Below are 20,453 nucleotides of genomic sequence, written 5' to 3' on the forward strand. Positions count from 1 at the left end.
CACCTCTTCCTCTTTTTTTCTCTCTCGAATCCAGTAATCATTTCCACCTCCTCCTTTTTTAAAAAATTAATTAATTAATTTTTGGCTGCATTGGATCTTTGCTGCGCCCGGGCTTTCTCTAGTCGCGGCAAGTGGGGGCTACTCTTCGTTGCAGTGAGTGGGCTTCTCATTTCGGTGGCTTCTCTTGTTGCAGAGCACGGGCTCTAGGTGCCCGGTCTTCAGAAGTTGCGGCACGCGGGCTTCAGTAGTTGTGGCCCACGGACTCAGTAGTTGTGGCTCGCAGGCTCTAGAGTGCAGGCTGAGTAGTTGTGGCACACAGGCTCAGTTGCTCCGTGGCATGTGGGATGTTTCCGGACCAGGGCTTGAACCCCTGCACTGGCAGGTGGATTCTTAACCACTGAGTCACCAGGGAAGTCCCTAACCTCCTCCTTTAAGCCTAGGCAGTAAAAGCTCCCTGAGATGCTGGACTACTGTCCTCTCTTGTTTTCCCCAAACCCTTTGCAAATGATCTCTTGACTACAGTCTCCTTAATTACGGTACATTTGAGTGTGCCACCTTTCTCTTTCAGGGATTCTGACTTATACTGATAGGTAAGAAATGCCTGGGGGAGAGTTAAATTTGAGTCACCTGAGTAGAGGTGGTCATTGGAGCCGTGGGTAAATGTGAATATCTTGGGAGACAGTGTAGAGAAGGAATGGGCCCTGAGGAACTCAAACACGTAATGGCTTTCAGAGGAGGATAATCTTGCAAAGGAACTGGAGAAGTAGCAACCAAAGTGAGGTGAAAAATCAGGGCAGTGTGTGTCATAGAAGTCAAAGGAGGCAAAGGGAAGAAAAAGAGTGTTGGTAGTCAAGATTATCAGTTGGTCCTGCAAAGTCATTGGATTTAGTGACTTATACCATCGTGAATCTGTTACATATTTTCTGTGCTCCCTCTGAACAATGATTTAAATTTTTTTACATTAACTTATCTATAATTTATCTTAGGTAAATACAGTCAAATTTGTTTTAGAACGTATTTTAAGGTAAAAATTAACTACCCTTCCTTAACCATTATTCCAACATTATTTATTTTATACTTTCTCTATTACCATTATTTCCTCCAACATTCACTGTTTCTAAAAATATAAAGAGATGTTTGAGCACTTTCTACTAGATGTTTAAGAGCTTTCTATTTGACTGTATCATAGTGGTTCAATGGTTGTCGCTTTAGCATTCATTTTAAAATTGATCCATTAGAACAAGTCTAACCTCTTAATTTTAATTTTCAGAATTCTATTATCAATAGCCCCATTTATTCTTCCAGATAAACTCTATATTTTTTTAACATCTTTATTAGAGTATAATTGCTTTACTATGGTGTGTTAGTTTCTGCTTTATAACAAAGTGAATCAGTTATACATATACATATGTCCCCACATCTCTTCCCTCTTGCATCTCCAGATAAACTTTAGAACCATCTTATCAATTAAAAAAAACTTCATGGTGATTTTTGCAAGACCGTGAGAGATAGATGGCCAACCAGAGTTCCTAAGGTTCAGTGTATGTAACTGTTGCCGCCGCTTAAGCCTGCCAAAGCAGTGGTACGGCTGCTGCCCTTGTATTTGCTACCTCTAGAAACATTCTTGCCAGTAGTGGCGGCAGCGGGACTCAATTACCCTCTTTTCGCACTCCCTCCAGAAGCTCCAGATGGCGTCTTCCGTGGGCAATGTGGCCGACAGCACAGACCCAACGAAACGTATGCTTTCCTTCCAAGGGTTAGCAGAGTTGACACATCGAGCCTATCAGGTGGGAGATTTTGAGGCAGCTGAGAGACACTGCATGCAGCTCTGGAGACAAGAGCCAGACAATACTGGTGTACTTTTATTACTTTCATCTATTCACTTCCGGTGTCGAAGGCTGGACGGATCTGCCCACTTTAGTACTCTGGCAATTAAAAAGAACCCTCTTCTGGCAGAAGCCTATTCGAATTTGGGGAATGTGTACAAGGAAAGCGGGCAGTTGCAGGAAGCAATCCAGCATTACCGGCATGCATTGCGTCTCAAACCAGATTTCACTGATGGTTATATTAACCTGGCAGCCGCTTTGGTAGCAGCAGGCGACATGGAAGGGGCAGTACAAGCTTACGCCTCTGCTCTTCAGTACAATCCTGATCTGTACTGTGTTTGCAGTGACCTGGGGAACCTGCTCAAAGCCCTGGGTCGCTTGGAAGAAGCCAAGGCATGTTATTTGAAAGCAATTGAGACGCAACCGAACTTTGCAGTAGCTTGGAGTAATCTTGGCTGTGTTTTCAATGCACAAGGGGAGATTTGGCTTGCAATTCATCACTTTGAAAAGGCTGTCACCCATGACCCCAATTTTCTGGATGCTTATATCAATTTAGGAAATGTCTTCAAAGAGGCACGGATTTTTGAACGAGCTGTGGCAGCTTACCTTCGTGCCCTAAGCTTGAGTCCAAATCATGCAGTGGTACATGGCAGCCTGGCTTGTGTATACTATGAGCAAGGCCTGATAGATCTGGCAATAGACACCTACAGGCGAGCTATTGAATTGCAACCACACTTCCCGGACGCTTACTGCAACCTAGCCAACGCTCTCAAAGAGAAGGGCAGTGTTGCCGAAGCAGAAGATTGTTATAATACAGCTCTCTGGCTGTGTCCCACCCATGCAGACTCTCTGAATAACCTAGCCAATATCAAGCGAGAACAGGGAAACATTGAAGAGGCAGTTCGCTTGTATTGTAAAGCATTAGAAGTCTTCCCAGAGTTTGCTGCTGCCCATTCAAATTTAGCAAGTGTATTGCAGCAGCAGGGAAAAGTGCAGGAAGCTCTGATGCATTATAAGGAGGCTATTCGAATCAGTCCTACCTTTGCTGAGGCCTACTGTAATATGGGAAACACTCTAACGGGGATGCAGGATGTTCAGGGAGCCTTGCAGTGTTATACACGTGCCATTCAGATTGACCCTGCATTTGCGGAAGCCCACAGCAATCTGGCTTCCATTCACAAGGATTTGGGTAATATTTCAGAAGCAATTGCTTCTTATCGCACTGCTCTGAAGCTTCAACCTGATTTTCCTGACGCTTATTGTAATCTGGCTCATTGCCTGCAGACTGTCTGTGACTGGACAGACTATGATGAGCGCATGAAGAGGTTGGTCAGCGTAGTGGCTGACCAGTTAGAGAAGAACAGGTTGCCTTCCGTGCAGCCTCATCACAGCATGTTATATCCTCTTCCTCACGGCGTCAGGAAAGCTATTGCCGAGAGGCATGGGCACCTCTGCCTGGATAACATCAGTGTCCTTCATAAACCACCGTATGAACATCCAAAGGACTTGAAGCTCAGTGATGGTCGACTGCGTGTAGGATACGTGAGTTCTGACTTTGGGAACCATCCTACTTCTCATCTTATGCAGTCTATTCCAGGCATGCACAATCGTGATAAATTTGAGGTATTCTGTTATGCCCTGAGCCCAGATGATGGCACAAACTTCCGAGCGAAGGTGATGGCAGAAGCCGATCATTTCGTTGATCTTTCTCAGATTCCATGCGACGGAAAAGCAGCTGATCGCATCCATCAAGCTGGTATACACGTCCTCGTAAATCTGAATGGTTATACCAGGGGTGCTCGAAATGAACTCTTTGCGCTCAGGCCAGCTCCTATTCAGGCAATGTGGCTGGGGTACCCTGGGACTAGTGGCGCGCTTTTCATGGATTATATCATCACTGATCAGGAAACTTCACCTGCTGAAGTTGCTGAGCAGTATTCTGAGAAACTGGCTTATATGCCCCGTACTTTCTTTATTGGTGATCATGCTAATATGTTCCCTCACCTGAAGGAAAAAGCAGTCATCGATTTTAAGTCCAATGGGCACATTTATGACAATCGAATTGTGCTGAATGGCATCGACCTCAAAGCATTTCTTGATAGTCTACCAGACGTGAAAATTGTCAAGATGAAATGTCCTGATGGAGGAGACAAAACAGACAGCAGTAATATAGATCTTAATATGCCTGTCATTCCTATGAATACGACTGCAGAAGCAGTTATTGAAATGATTAACAGAGGACAAATTCAGATAACAATTAATGGATTCAGTATTACCAATGGACTGGCAACTACCCAGATCAACAATAAGGCTGCCACTGGAGAGGAGGTTCCCCGTACCATTATTGTAACCACACGTTCTCAGTACGGGTTACCGGAAGATGCCATTGTGTACTGTAACTTTAATCAGTTATATAAAATTGACCCATCTACTTTGCAGATGTGGGCAAATATTCTGAAGCGTGTTCCCAATAGCGTACTGTGGCTGTTGCGTTTCCCAGCAGTAGGAGAACCTAATATTCAACAGTACGCGCAAAATATGGGCCTTCCCCAGAACCGTATCATTTTTTCACCTGTTGCTCCTAAAGAGGAACATGTTCGGAGAGGCCAGCTGGCTGATGTCTGCTTGGACACTCCACTCTGTAATGGACACACCACAGGGATGGATGTCCTTTGGTCGGGGACACCCATGGTGACTATGCCAGGAGAGACTCTTGCTTCCCGAGTTGCAGCTTCCCAGCTCACTTGTTTAGGCTGTCTTGAGCTTATTGCTAAAAATAGACAAGAGTATGAAGACATAGCTGTGAAACTGGGAACTGATCTAGAATACCTGAAGAGAATTCGTGGCAAAGTCTGGAAGCAGAGAATATCTAGCCCTCTGTTCAACACCAAACAATACACAATGGAACTAGAGCGCCTCTATCTACAGATGTGGGAGCATTATGCAGCTGGCAACAAACCTGATCACATGATGAAGCCTGTTGAAGTCACTGAGTCGGCCTAAATAATGACTGTGTGCGCAGGAGAATTACCCCTGTACCTGAGCCTCAACCTTCTGGGGGAAAGGGAACTAGATACGTTACTTTGTACTTACCTTTGTAGCAATATCATGTTGCAGATGGGTGACAGACAGTGATAACAGATAGCACAGCCAGACTTGCTTCCTGCATGATCATGACAGGGAGAGACACAAGAGATGGGAGACTGCTGTTCCACAAGGAGTCTCCGTAGAATTTTGCGGCAGCCAGGTGTTGCCTAAGTCTGGAAGGTCTGATCTCCCTTGGTCTTCCATGGGATGGGTGGTTAGTGTGGAGGGGAGATAGAGATTGCCCAGTCTTCTGAATTAATTGTTTCTTTATATTTGGGGTATTGGAGCTATTAAAAATGTTTGGTTTCAGGTTTTATTCATGTGAAGTGTATATGATTCTTTTGAGATAAGGTTTTAAGCTAAAATATTCCTTGTTTTAGTTTCTGAACTCTACAGACAAATGGGGACTTTGCTGGTGTAGTCTTTTTATAGGTTTTATAAACCACTTGAGCCTATATCAGTCATTTTAGTGTCTGACATATTTGGAACTATCAGTGCTTTGTTGGTTTATGGCTTAAATTCTTTTTCTCGTCCGTTTCCTTCTTCCCTTCCCCCCACTTTAAACATTTTCCTGTAACTTGGGTAACAAAAAACCAAGTCTGATTCAAAACCTCCCAGAGTGTTTCTCTTAAGCACATCATCTGGTGCCAAATGAAGATTCTTAGGAGTGATTATTAATTATGAAGGGCACAGTTGTGGTACTGTCACTGATGAATAATAATGGATTTTTGGCCTAGAGTTTTGACCTATTTCACCAGTGTTTTACCGTTGACTGCCCCTCTGTGCTGCTTCCAAAAGTGATAGTGTGTGATAAGATTTTTACTTTCACTTCTAAAGTTTGTTTTTTTTTTTAAAGTGAGTCCTGTTCTTCCTTTTTCTTTCAGCAGAAATGAAATCCCAGGTAAGTACAAGTATTCAAATATTTGATCAGTAAGTCACAGTTATCTCCAGTGCATTAAATAACTTTCATCAAAAAACATGTTATAGGTAAAAAGCTCTGGAGGACCAGCTATGTATATGATTATTATGTTTCAGACCTTCTAGAGTGTTACATATAATAACTTGTCTTCTGGACGTGGTCTTGAAGTCTATGGATTCAGCCTCAGTAGTAGCGAACTGCACTGTTACTTGGTTTGGAGTATAAATTAGACTTTAGCCCTCCTGGGGGTTGAGTTTTTGGTATTGAAAACCATAGAAATGAAATTATTGTATTTCAACAAAGGATTGAGGGCTTGAGGCTTAAACAAGCCAACATATGAATATATGTTTTTGTCTTGCTGTACTGCACATATGCTGTCTAGTAACAGATATTTTGTCTGCTAGTAGTGTTCTAGATTCTGTCTTTCCAAAGTGCTGAGGCAGTGCATCTATTCTGTAGTTGCAGCTGATGCCTGAATGTATCCTAGCTGACAAATTATTGATTAATAAGAACTTGAATTTCGGAAAGATTTGTACTGTTAACCAAAATCTGAGCAAGGAGTCTCAAATGTAATTCTTAGCCAGAATTACATGTTAATGAACGATTTAACAGTGTAAATCAAGGAACAACAGTGTAGGGATTTCTTTTAATTTATTTTTTACCTGCTTGAAAGAATCAGTTAAAGGTTGCCAGCTTGGTTGCAGATGAACGGACGTTTGAAGTTCACCAAACTACTTAATGTGGAGAATAGACTTCCAGCGCCCTCAAGGCTGTGACCTTGCAGCCATTTTACATAGCACAGCATCCCCCTAGAGGGATGAACCTTTCCCTGCCCGAAAATAGCCGCTCTGGTTGAAGCTTTGCTTATTGTAACAGGCTTTTGTTTCCAGGTAACATGTCTGTGGAAGGCTTAATTCTGAATAGAGATATAGATATTACTGGAAACTAATTGTTTTTTCTATTATACTCTGCTTTATCAAAAAAGTAAAACATTTACATTGTGCTACAGAAATTCAGATGTTATCTTGCAATCTTTAAACAATAAATGAATGATTTGCCCTTAAAAACAAAAAACAAAAAACTTCATTGTGATTTTGTTTGGGATTATTTTAATCCTGTAAATTAAATTGGGAAGAAGTTAAATCTTTATTATATTGCCTTTTAGCCAGAAACTTGATAGATAGATAGATAAATCCATTTATCTTCAAATCTCATTTTTAACTCTAATAAAAGTGTAACCATTTTCTTCAAATAATATGTTAATATATTTTGTGAAGGTCGTTTCCAAACATTTTATATTTACATTCTTCTTTCTGATGTTTCTTAGATATTTTTTGCTACTCTTTCTCTGACTTTTTTTGGTATAATAGTAATATATGTTTCTGGTAGAAAAAAATGAGAAGAAATCAAGAAAAAAAACCCTAAATATAATTCTAATAGTCAAACCCAGATTCCAGTAAACTTTTTGGTGTACTCACTCAACGCTTTTTATATTCTTATGTATGTGTATTTTTATATTTCTTATGTAAATGAGGTATCATACTGTTCTGTAACTTCTTTCATCTACTATACAAGGAACATCTCATGTCAGTGTATGCACTTCATTGCTGGATGCTATTCTGTTATACAGATGTACCTTAATTTATTTAACCAGACCTTTACTGGGGACCGTTGTTGTTGTTTCTAACTTTCCAGCATGAAATCATTCTGTGATAAAGCTCTTTTTACCTCCTCAATTCCAAAGAGCCTTGACATTTTATTAAGTATCGGATATATACAAAAGAATATTTATAAAATAAATGTTTAAGGATAAGAAAAGTAACAATGACATGATCACTTGTGCACCTACTGTCCCATTTAAGACATAGAACATTTAAGCCCCTATGTGTCCCTCTCCAATCCCATCCTTCCTAATCATTCTATATATATATATATATATATATATATATATGTGTGTGTGTATGTGTGTATGTATATATACCTATATATGTATGTATATATGATTTTTGCATGCTTTTGAACTTCAGATAATTGGAATTTACCATATGGGTCTTTCTGGGACATACTTTTTCCACTTAATAACATGTTCCTGAGATGCATCCACGTTGTTGCAAATAACTACAGTTTATTCATGTTTATTTCTGTATAGTATTCAATTATATGAATATACCAGAATTTTACTCCATTCTACTGTTGGTGAATATCTTGGTTATTTCTAGTGTTTGCTCTTACAGATATGCTACTATGAACATCTTGTACCTACCGCCCACTACATGTGTACAAGAGTTTCTCTAGGCCAAACATCAGAGAGTAGAATTGCTGAGTCAAAAGGCATGCATACCTTCAACCTAATAGATAATGCAAATTATCTTCCAAAATGGTTGAAATAAATTGACTCTCCCACAAACACTGTATAAGAATTCAGTGGTTCCACATCTCTAATTCTTGGTATTCCACATTTAAAAATTTTTGTCAAGCTGATGAGATTGAAATAATATGCCACTGTGGTTTTAATTTGCATTTCCCTGATTACAAATGAAGTTGAACATATTTTCATATGTTATTTTACCATTTGTGTTCTCTCTTCAGTGATATGCCCAGTCAAATCTTTTTCCCCTTTAAAATAAATTAGGTTGTAGTTTTCTGAATGGCTTATAGTTTTTATATGGTCTGGATACTAACCCTTTGTCATATGGGTATAGCAAATACCCTCTCCCAGTGTGTGACTCACCTTTTCACTTCTGTTATGGTATATCTTGATGAACAGAAGTTCTTCACTTTAATGTAATTGACTTTAATAGTAATTTACTTTACTCCCTGTGCTTTTCTGTCTCGCCTCAGAGATTCTTCTCATCCGTTAATTGAAAAGGGCATTTTCTTTTATTACTTTCAAAAAGTTTAAAAACTCTACCTAATTTTGAGTCTTTTAGACACCTAGAATTGATTTTTGGCATGTGGTGTGAAGTAGGGGTTCAGATACCTTCTTTTCTATATGAATACCCAGTTGTCTCAGCATCAGTTATTTAAAGCTCATACTTTCTCAACTGATTTTCAGTGTCCGTTCTGATACACTTGAGAATCAACTTGCCAAGTTCCACTATCCATTCCTCAATGCCCACCAGTCAAAATAAATACTTCGTTGGGATTTGAAATGTAATAAAAGAAATCTATGGATCAATTGGAAAAGCAATGACAACTTTATAATATTGAATTTTCCTACCCATAAACATAGTATCTCTTTCCATTTATTTAAATTTCCTTTGATTTCTCTCAGTCATTTTATGATTTTCTGTATATAGGTCTTACTCATATTTTGTTAAATCTCTTCCTAGGTAATTAATATTTTTGATACTACTGTAAATGGCATCTGTTTTTTATTACACGTTCTAATTTTTTGTTGCTGGTATATAGAAATGCATTTTTAAAATATTGACCTTATAAGTATCAACTTTACTAAAAAAAATCTTAATTCTATTTTTATGTATAGGAAAATTTTTAAAGTGGGGGGAAGGGAAGAAGGAAACGGACCAGAAAAAGAATTTAAGCCATAAACCAACAAAGCACTGATAGTTCCAAACATGTCAGACACTAAAATGACTGATATAGGCTCAAGTGGTTTATAAAACCTATAAAAAGACTACACCAGCAACGTCCCCATCTTTAATATGTATTTTTATGTATATGTAAAAATCTTATCTCCTGCAGATGACTCCCTAGTTTCTGCTCTCTAATCATTATAAATTGTATATAAATTTTATACTATCTGATATTTCCAACACCTGATTGACTTTTTGTGGGTGATGTGAGTTGCTTGTTATTTTGTTGGGTCTCGCTCATGATGCTTTTCTTTTCTAATTGTGAATTCATATTTCTATGGGAATTCTTTGAAGCCTAGATAGAAGGGAGTTCATTTAAAAAGGATTTGCATGTGTTTCTGCCAGATGCTCATGGGTACTACTGAAGGAGGGCCACTTTAAACTAAATTCTCAGCTTGAAGGTTTTCCAGACCACCCAGGTAGTGCAACTCTGGCAACAAAACTCACACGTGAGGGCTAGCTTGTACTTAGAAACTTTCAGGAAAGATTTTTCTTCTCCTTTACCAGCGCCAAATTTTAACATAAGCAAATGTCCTTGTTGTCTGCAATGGGGGCAATTTTATTTCTAGTATACCCCTTCGAGCTTTATGTAGGATTGTCTTTTATGCTGCCCTCTTTGGGCTGGACCTAGGCTTTGTCAACTATCATCCATATTTCACAAGGCTGTGAACACTGGATCTCAAGATCCCCTGATTTGTCAAAAGTCCTCAGTGCAAAGGCCATTAGCAGTGCCTGGGTCATCTCACTTGGGCCCTGCTTAGAATTCCTTTTGGCCTTACTTTATTAGCAGGTCCCTGATGCCTTTAAAAATATATATATTTCTATATTTTATTCATTGTTTTTAGTTATTCTCAATGGGAAGTTTGTGAAGGGCATGTAGTTACCTAAGCACCCCCCACCTCACTTCAGCTACACCTTCTCATATCCTAGATCTTTCATTTCCAATATCTATTTCACCTCCTAAATCTCAATTTCAAATATCTTCTCTATGGCCATCATCTCCTATCTTTGGGTGCCTCTAATTTACCAGTCCCACCTTAACAATTCTCCAGCCCTATTAGGACTCCCAATTCAATCACCCCCAAATATTCACTGGCCCTTTACTCAGGTTCTTCCTCATCCACATTAGAGTCTACGCTAGGTCTCTGTGTTGCAAAATACAATAAAAATAGTGCCTTCTGTACTTGTGCCATGCTATGGTACTGACTTTGTGTTTCATCATCATAATCACTCCTTTATACACACCCTCCATGTCTTTTTTTTTTTTTTAAGTTTCATTAGGTCCCATTTGTTTATTTTTGTTTTTATTTCCATTTCTCTAGGAGGTGGATCAAAAAAGATCTTGCTGTGATTTATGTCAAAGAGTGTTCTTCCTATGTTTTCCTCTAAGAGTTTTATAGTGTCCAGTCTTACATTTAGGTCTCGAATCCATTTTGAGTTTATTTTTGTGTATGGTGTTAGGGAGTATTCTAATTTCATTCTTTTCCATGTAGCTGTCCAGTTTTCCCAGCACCACTTATTGAAGAGACTGTCTTTTCTCCATTGTATATCTTTGCCTCCTTTGTCATAGATTAGTTGACCAAAGGTGCGTGGGTTTATCTCTGGGCTTTCTATCTTGTTCCATTGATCTATGTTTCTGTTTTTGTGCCAGTACCATATTGTCTTGATTACTGTAGTTTTGTAGTATAGTCTGAAGTCAGGGAGTCTGATTCCGCCAGCTCTGTTTTTTTCCCTCAAGACTGCTTTGGCTATTCGGGGTCTTTTGTGTCTCCATACAAATTTTAAGATGATTTGTTCTAGTTCCGTTAAAAATGCTATTGGTAATTTGATAGGGATTGCATTGAATCTGTAGATTGCTTTGGGTAGTATAGTCATTTTCACAATGTTGATTCTTCCAATCCAAGAACATGGTATATCTCTCCATCTGTTTGTATCATCTTTAATTTCTTTCATGAGTGTCTTATAGTTTTCTGCATACAGGTCTCTTGTCTCCCTAGGTAGGTGTATTCCTAGGTATTTTATTCTTTTTGTTGCAATGGTAAATGGGAGTGTTTCCATAATTTCTCTTTCAGATTTTTCATCATCAGTGTATAGGAATGCAAGAGATTTCTGTGCATTAATTTTGTATCCTGCAACTTTACCATATTCATTAATTAGCTCTAGCAGTTTTCTGGTGGCAGTTTTAGGATTCTCTATGTATAGTATCATGTCATCTGCAAACAGTGACAGTTTTACTTCTTCTTTTCCAATTTGTATTCCTTTTATTTCTTTTTCTTCTCTGATTGCCGTGGCTAGGACTTCCAGAACTATGTTGAATAATAGTGGTGAGAGTGGACATCCTTGTCTCGTTCCTGATCTTAGAGGAAATGCTTTCAGTTTTTCACCATTGAGAATGATGTTTGCTGTGGGTTTGTCCTATATGGCCTTTATTATGTGGAGGTAGGTTCCCTCTATGCCCACTTTCTAGAGAGTTTTTATCATAAATGGGTGTTGAATTTTGTCAAAAGCTTTTTCTGCATCTATTGAGATGATCATATGGTTTTTCTTCTTCAACTTGTTAATATGGTGTATCACATTTTGCGTATATTGAAGAATCCTTGCATCCCTGGGATAAATCCCACTTGATCGTGGTGTATGATCCTTTTAATGTGTTGTTGGATTCTGTTTGCTAGTATTTTGTTGAGGATTTTTGCATCTATATTCATCAGTGATATTGGTCTGTAATTTTCTTTTTTTGTAGTGTCTTTGTCTGGTTTTGGGATCAGGGTGATGGTGGCCTCACACAATGAGTTTGGGAGTGTTCCTTCCTCTGCAATTTTTTGGAAGAGTTTGAGAAGGATAGGTGTTAGCTCTTCTCTAAATGTTTGATAGAATTCACCTGTGAAGCCATCTGGTCCTGGACTTTTGTTTGTTGGAAGATTTTTAATCACAGTTTCAATTTCATTCCTTGTGATTGGTCTGTTAATATTTTCTGTTTCTTCCTGGTTCAGTCTTGGAAGGTTATACCTTTGTAAGAATTTGTCCATTTCTTCCAGGTTGTCCATTTTATTGGCATAGAGTTGCTTGTAGTAGTTTCTTAGGATGCTTTGTATTTCTGCGGTGTCTGTTGTAACTTCTCCTTTTTCATTTCTGATTTTATTGATTTGAGTCCTCTCCCTCTTTTTCTTGATGAGTCTGGCTAATGGCTTATCAATTTTGTTTATCTTCTCAAAGAACCAGCTTTTAGTTTTATTGATCTTTGCTATTGTTTTCTTTGTTTCTATTTCATTTATTTCCGCTCTGATCTTTATGATTTCTTTCCTTCTGCTAACTTTGGGTTTTGTTTGTTCTTCTTTCTCTAGTTTCTTTAGGTGTAAGGTTAGATTGTTTACTTGAGATTTTTCTTGTTTCTTTTGTTAGGCTTGTATAGCTATAAACTTCCCTCTTAGAACTGCTTTCGCTGCATCTCATAGGTTTTGGGTCGTCGTGTTTTCATTGGCATTTGCCTCTAGGTATTTTTTGATTTCCTCTTTGATTTCTTCAGTGATCTCTTGGTTATTTAGTAACGTATTGTTTAGCCTCCATGTCTTTGTGTGTTTTACGTATTTTTCCCTGTAATTCATTTCTAATCTCATAGCATTGTGGTCAGAAATGATGTTTGATATGATTTCAATTTTCTTAAATTTACTGAGGCTTGATTTGTGACCCAAGATGTGATCTATCCTGGAGAATGTTCCGTGTGTACTTGAGAAGAATGTGTAATCTGCTGTTTTTGGATGGAATGTCCTATAAATATCAATTAAATCTATCTGGTCTATTGTGTCATTTAAAGCTTCTGTTTCCTTATTTATTTTCATTTTGGATGATCTGTCCATTGGTGTAAGTGAGGTGTTAAAGTCCCCCACTATTGGGCTTCCCTGGTGGCGCAGTGGTTGGGAGTCCGCCTGCCAATGCAGGGGACATGGGTTCGTGTCCCGGTCCGAGAAGATCCCACATGCCGCGGAGCGGCTAGGCCCGTGAGCCACAACTACTGAGCCTGCGCGTCTGGAGCCTGTGATCTGCAATGGGAGAGGCCGCGAGAGTGAGAGGCCCGCGCACCGCGATGAAGCGTGGCCCCCGCTCGCCGCAACTGGAGAAAGCCCTCGCACAGAAACGAAGACCCAACACAACCAAAATAAATAAATAAATAAATAAATTTAAAGTCCCCCACTATGATTGTGTTACTGTCAATTTCCTCTTTTATAGCTGTTAGTAGTCGCTTTATGTACTGAGGTGCTCCTATGTTGGGTGCATATATATTTATAATTGTTATATCTTCTTCTTGGATTGATCCCTTGATCATTATGTAGTGTCCTTCCTTGTCTTTTGTAACATTCTTTATTTTAAAGTCTATTTTATCTGATATGAGTATAGCTACTCCAGCTTTCTTTTAATTTCCATTTGCATGGAATATCTTTTTCCATCCCCTCACTTTCAGTCTGTATGTGTCCCTAGGTCTGAAGTGGGTCTCTTGTAAACAGCATATATATGGGTCTTGTTTTTGTATCCATTCAGCAAGCCTGTGTCTTTTGGTTGGAACATTTAATCCATTCACGTTTATGGTAATTATCGATATGTATGTTCCTATGACCATTTTCTTAATTGTTTTGGGTTTGTTTTTGTAGGTCCTTTTCTTCTCTTGTGTTTCCCACTTAGAGAAGTTCCTTGAGCACTTGTTGTAGAGCTGGTTTGGTGGTGCTGAATTCTCTTAGCTTTTGCTTGTCTGTAAAACTTTTGATTTCTCCATCAAATCTAAATGAGATCCTTGCCGGGTAGAGTAATCTTGGTTGTAGGTTCTTCCCTTTCATCACTTTAAGTATATCATGCCACTCCCTTCTGGCTTGTAGAGTTTCTGCTGAGAAATCAGCTGTTAACCTTATGGGAGTTCCCTTGTATGTTATTTGTCGTTTTTCCCTTGCTGCTTTCAATAATTTTTCTTTGTCTTTAATTTTTGCCACTTTGATTACTATGTGTCTCGGCATGTTTCTCCTTGGGATTATCCTGTATGGGACTCTCTGCGCTTCCTGAACTTGGGTGGCTATTTCCTTTCCCATTGTAGGGAAGTTTTCGACTATAATCTCTTCAAATATTTTCTCTGGTCTTTTCTCTCTCTCTTCTTCTGGGACCCCTATAATGCGAATGTTGTTGCTTTTAATGTTGTCCCAGAGGTCTCTTAGGCTGTCTTCATTTCTTTTCATTCTTTATTCTTTAGTCTGTTCCACAGCAGTGAATTCCACCATTCTGTCTTCCAGGTCACTTATCCGTTCTTCTGCTTCAGTTATTCTGCTATTGATTCCTTCTAGTGTAGTTTTCATTTCAGTTATTGTATTGGTCATCTCTGTTTGTTTGTTCTTTAATTCTTGTAGGTCTTTGTTAAACATTTCTTGCATCTTCTCGGTCTTTGTCTCCATTCTTATTCCGAGGTCCTGGATCATCTTCACTATCATTATTCTGAATTCTTTTTCTGGAAGGTTGCCTATCTCCACTTCATTGAGTTGTTTTTCTGGGGTTTTTTCTTGTTCCTTCATCTGGTATATAGCCCTCTGCCTTTTCATCTTGTCTATCTTTCTGTAAATGTGGTTTTTGTTCCACAGGCTGCAGGATTGTAGTTTTTCTTGCTTCTGCTGTCTGCCCTCTCACCCTCCATGTCTTTTTTTTTTTTTTTCTTCCTGCTTCTCTCATCTGATCTGGTGCAGTTATTGATTAAACCCACATTTATCTGCCTACTCTGTACCTAGTTCTGGAGGAAAACAAGCAACTAGGATAACTGGTTTCCTTCTAAATTTATGTGGCTTCAGGATGTAGAGAAATCCTTCTGTATTCCTCTAGTCAGTTCTCTCCACCACCTTTCAAAGCAGCTTCTCTCTGCAAATCCCCAGCCTTCCCTGACCCCGGCCCCCTTTCTCAGTTGGTGGCTTCCCTTATTCCATGGAGACATCCTCATCCACTCACCACCAAACTCCCTGCACGTTTAATAGATGCTCAACTTTTCCTCTTGTGACTTCAGATGAACTCTCCATATTCACATCTACGGCCATCCTTTCCACTTGTGCACAGGATCCCACCCCCTTTTTCTCCCCTCCACCCCTATCAGTGGTTCTCTGTCATTCTGACTCTCCTCCTGCTCTGGGAATGAACACATCCTGTCAGATTTTTTTTTTCTTAACATAAGAGACAACTTCTTCTGGGAAGATGAAGTTGATGTACTTTCCCATATTCCTCCAGCTAAGTGAAACTAACACCCTTGGACATTACATATAAAAGAAACATAAGAAGGCTGAAAGGTAGAGAGAGGAAGGCAGATCAGCTAGCGACTTTGAGACCTGAGGAATGACACATGGTTAGTTCCTACCTTGTTTGTTTGTTTACCTCATATATCCCAGACTTGGAGCTGAAGAAGCTAGCAACCTGTAAACGCCAACAGGCACAGACAAAAACAAAAAAAAAACAAAAAACCTTCAACCAAAGCGTGCTCTGCTTAGCCAGAGAACCAAGAATAGGTCAGCCTAGTGAAATAGAAAACTTTTAGAATTATCTAAGCAGCTCTACTCCAGCCAAAAACCACAGAAAAAAAGCAAAACAAAACTGTGGCCCCACTCCCACCCATGCCAGCCAAGTCCTAGAGGGGAGACTAGACTTCAGCCTTCCGCTAGGCTGTACCAAGGCACCCCAACACACCTGCCAAGGTGGTGGCAGAGAAGGATACATAGGGAGCTGGGATTTTCATCCCCACCAGGCATGATACACACTCTCCTCCCTCCCCTCTCCACAGTACCAGTGGAGACCACACGGGGAGCCTGGACTTCCACCCCCACTGGCAGTAACAAGGCCTCTCTCCCCATCCCAGATGGGGTACTGCCAGAGAAGGCCTAGGGGAGCTTCAGGGCTTTTGCCACCACCCGGCGGTAACGAGGCACTTCTGCCCCTCCCATCCAGGAAGGCATCCGTGAAGGCCTCGTGAGAAGCTGGCACTCCCACACCTGCCCAGCAGTAATGAGGAGCTCACAGCTGTAAGAGAGCGTACACTTTGCCTTCTAGGTCACTGTGTAACCCCAGTGCCTGGAATGACAGGGGCTAGTTGCATGATCTCGCGCAAATCACTCATCCCTTCTGTGTCACAATTTGTTCCTGTGTAAAATGAGAATGAAAATAATAGCATCTACCTGTAGGTTGCTGTGAGGATTAAATGAGTCCATACATATAAGGTTCCTAGAATAGAACGTGTTAGCCATTGCTGCTCCTGCTGGCTTTGTCATTATTCATTCCTTACTGATTTATGTGCCTCTTAAAATATAGCTTTAGCCGTATCCCATGAGTTTTGATTTGTAGTGTTTTCATTATTTTTATTTTCTAAATATTCTATGATTGCAATCATATTTCCCCTGTTGTGCCCAAGAGATATAGAGAAGGGTATTTTTGAATTTCCAAGTGGGTGGGAAATTTTTGTTTAAATGTTCCTAATTTATAGTTTTATTGCTCTGTGGTCAGAGAATGTCTGTGCACTTTGTGCTTTAGGAGATTTGTTGATGTTTTCTTTATAGTCTAGTACATGATCTATTTTAAAAAATAAGTTCTTCAATTAAAATAGTTTTTCCCCTTTTCCTCATTGTGAAGGATACATCTTATCCCTAGCATAAAAGCTGGAAACATACTTTCCAACACACCAAACTAGATATTTAAATGAAATAAAAGCTTCAATCATGTTGAGTTAACATGCTTTATTCCCATTCAATTTGCAGTAAGCACAGATTGCAAAGTTCCCCAGAGGGAGAGAAATGGGAGCAGGCATACTCAGACTTCAGGTGTGATTTGTTAGTTGTTCTTCTGCTGCCTCTTTTCTCCCTCTAATTTTTTCTTGTAAAGAAGGCATTTAATTCTAGTTGTAGCAGATTGTCATTTCCATAAGTGGCCACAGCAATATTTCTGACCCCACACGCTGTTCCAGGACCTTGCCACTTCCCGTCAAGAGGTGAAGTCTATTCCCTTCCCCTTGAACTGGGGTAGAACTTTATGACTGCCCCAACAAAAAGAGGATGGGGTGGATGTCATGTTGCATGCCTTCCCAGCTGGGCCATAAATGGCAATAGAGCCTCTGCCTGACTGTCTCGTGATGCCCACTCTTGGAAGCCAGTCACCATGTTGTGAGGAAGCTCAGGCTACATAGAGAGGCTGCTTGTAGGTGTTGAGGTCCCAGCAATAGCCACCATCAGTCAGCAGACGTGTGAGTGAGTGAGTGAGTGAGTCTTCAGGGGATCTTAGCCCCAAGTCATCTCCACAGCCCCTGTCTGAATTGTGACCCACAGACCCAATAAGCATTATAAACAGTTGTTTTACCTCATTGATTTGTAGGGTAATTTGGTCCTCAGCTATAGTAACCATATCTCTAAGGATACAGTGACCCCAGCTAATCAGAAAATTCCAACTAGAAGGTGGGTGTTATAATGAGAAAAACATGAGACTACGACCTGGGAGACCTAGGTCATAGGCTGGATTAACTCATAATTGACCTTAGGACCTTGAACATATCATGTAACCTTTCTGAGTCCTAACATTTGAACCTTTTAGGCCCCTTCAAGTTCTACCATTAATTAGGCCTTGATAGAGAACAATATGAAAAGGTTTCATATTGGAAATACTCGATCTCTTGAGTGACTGCATATCTATATGTAATCAATGACATTCTTGGTTTTACAGTTAACTCTCTCAGGGAAATCTTATTTCCCTCCTTTCCAAACTATGGGAAAATGTTTCCAAAGTATTGACAGCAGAGAATAGGGTCATTTTTTATCAACCCAATTTTAGCATAAAATAAATTAGAAAGCTGGCTGGGCCTTTGCTGCAAAACGTGGGCTCCCCAGTCTCAGTTCATGGTAATATATTAACCACTGCTTTGATTCTCGACTTTTATATTGTTCAGTCATCTTTGCCTGCTATTTTGGGTGTTCTTTGTTAGTTACCCGGTGACTTGCTGCCAGAATATGCTTACAGAGATTTTACTGTCTCTCTCTAGATTCAGCAGTTTGAGAACGTTAAATGTGCCTTGCAAAGCTAAATCTGCTATGGGATATATAAGGCTGGTCTCTCATCAGTTGTAATTCTCTGGTAGTTGCATTGTTAAGAGGAGTCATCTATTATTCCACATACTACATTCCAGAAGAAGCTAAAGCAAGTGTTTAATGCATGCTTTCCAGGGCACAATACTGCACAGTCCCTAGAGTGTGATGACTTGGGACAGCTGCCCCAAGTCAATAATCAGGGGACCCAGCCATGCTGGCAGCTTGTCAGTGACTCAAGGAGCACCAGCTGGGGCCCTGTAACATGCTTGTACCACACTCACAGAGAAACAGTCTTTTTTTATTAAAATAAATTTATTTATTTATTATTTATTTTTGGCTGCGTGGGGTCTTCGTTGCTACGCGTGAGCTTTCTCTAGCTGTGGAGAGCGGGTGCTACTCTTCGTTGTGGTGCATGGGCTTCTCATTGTGGTGGTTTCTCTTGTTGTGGAGCCCAGGCTTTAGCCATGCGGGCTTCAGTAGTTGTGGCACGTGGGCTCAGTAGTTGTGGCACATGGGCTTAGTTACTCTGCGGCATGTGGGATCTTCCCAGACTAGCGCTCAAACCCGTGTCCCCTGCATTGGTAGGCGGATTCTCAACAACTGCGCCACCAGGGAAGTCCTGAGAAACCCTCTTAACTTGCCTCTTTTTCCTGGAGTCACCAGAATCACCGTCTATTCCCTTTGTACCCCAGCATTCCCACCACAGAACAAGGTTAGTAGGTTACCTTCTGATATGAATTGTATCCTCCCTGTGAAGCAGTTGTTTCCTACGTCTGTTTAGGACACTTTCATTTTGTTATTTTAATGATGTGATATCATTAAATATTACATAAATAGATGAAATATGAAGACAAAGAGTATTTTCTAGTGAAGAAGTCAAAAGCTTCCTAAAGTGTGAGCGATATAGCTGCAAAAGATTGTGGGAAAAACTCTAGAAGAATTCTGCACTCAGATCGCTTCCCCTTCATCTATAAGTTTTCATTCTCCTTTAAAGACACCCATACTTTAAATCTCAGTTAATGTTATGGGTGTTCTTTATTCAAGAGTGATGCCCTGTGCTCAAAAGCCTTGCTCCTGTGTCAAAAGATTGGGCAACTTATATATGCTTGTTTTCAGTGAAACAAAATGTTTTTGGAAATTTTCATTTTTTGACTTGTTACTTTAATCTACTTTGTAACAGAGCAACACATGCTCCTGAGGAATAAGTTGGCTTGAACTGTACATAAATTCAGCTCATCTCTACTTTCTGTTTCATCACAACAAATAAAGAACTGTGCAGACTGCCCTTTCCTGCTGCCAAACTACAAACTGCCACTTTGTGATTTTGTTTTCACATCAAGGATACTCTTCAGCTTTAGCCAGATCTCCCCAGGCCATTTCCCCCTCACTTTCCAGATTAATTCTAGAGGAATGTGATCTATTCCAGCCCCCACAAACCTCACTGGGATGGTTCTAATTTCATGTACACAGGGAATCCTCTGCTATTTACCCCAATCTCAAAAGCTCCCCTACCCCTTGCCCCAGACAATTCCCTAGTACAGCACCTGGTTCCTTCTCTTCTTTGCTTCAACCAGTGTTTATTGGGCACCTACCACATGTCAGGCTCAGCGCCAGGTACTAGGTGTGCTGCAGTGAATAAAATGTCTTTACTTTATATTGTCAACAACAGGTATGTAGTATGCGCAGAAGAGCAGTAGCTACGTCTTTTTGTCTTTTTTTTTTAATTGATAAATTGGTAAACTAATGAAGGAGAATTTCCGTAGCACTTTTGACTTGGGAAATTGTTAGTGTATGTCATTATGTATGCATTTATATATGGTCTGTATTTATTTGCATTTCTGTGGAAATTAAAAGGGCATGTAATACTTTAGTTTAACCCAGGGGCTAACAAACTTTTTCTGTAAGGGGGTCAGAGAGTAGATATTTTTGGTTTTGTGTCACAGGGTGTCTT

At 39.9% G+C, this 20,453-nt stretch overlaps 1 pseudogene across 1 annotated transcript; it reads left to right on the top strand.

Moving 5' to 3' along the window:
* The first annotated feature begins 762 nt into the window (after window positions 1-762).
* LOC309653619 (UDP-N-acetylglucosamine--peptide N-acetylglucosaminyltransferase 110 kDa subunit pseudogene) lies at window positions 763-5,242 on the top strand (annotated as a pseudogene). Its single transcript has one exon. The product of its transcript is annotated as a UDP-N-acetylglucosamine--peptide N-acetylglucosaminyltransferase 110 kDa subunit pseudogene (transcript).
* The last annotated feature ends 15,211 nt before the right edge of the window (window positions 5,243-20,453 follow it).

Source organism: Balaenoptera physalus, assembly GCF_965194825.1.
Source record: "Balaenoptera physalus genome assembly, contig: HAP1_SCAFFOLD_690, whole genome shotgun sequence".
Taxonomy (NCBI): Eukaryota; Metazoa; Chordata; class Mammalia; order Artiodactyla; family Balaenopteridae; genus Balaenoptera; species Balaenoptera physalus.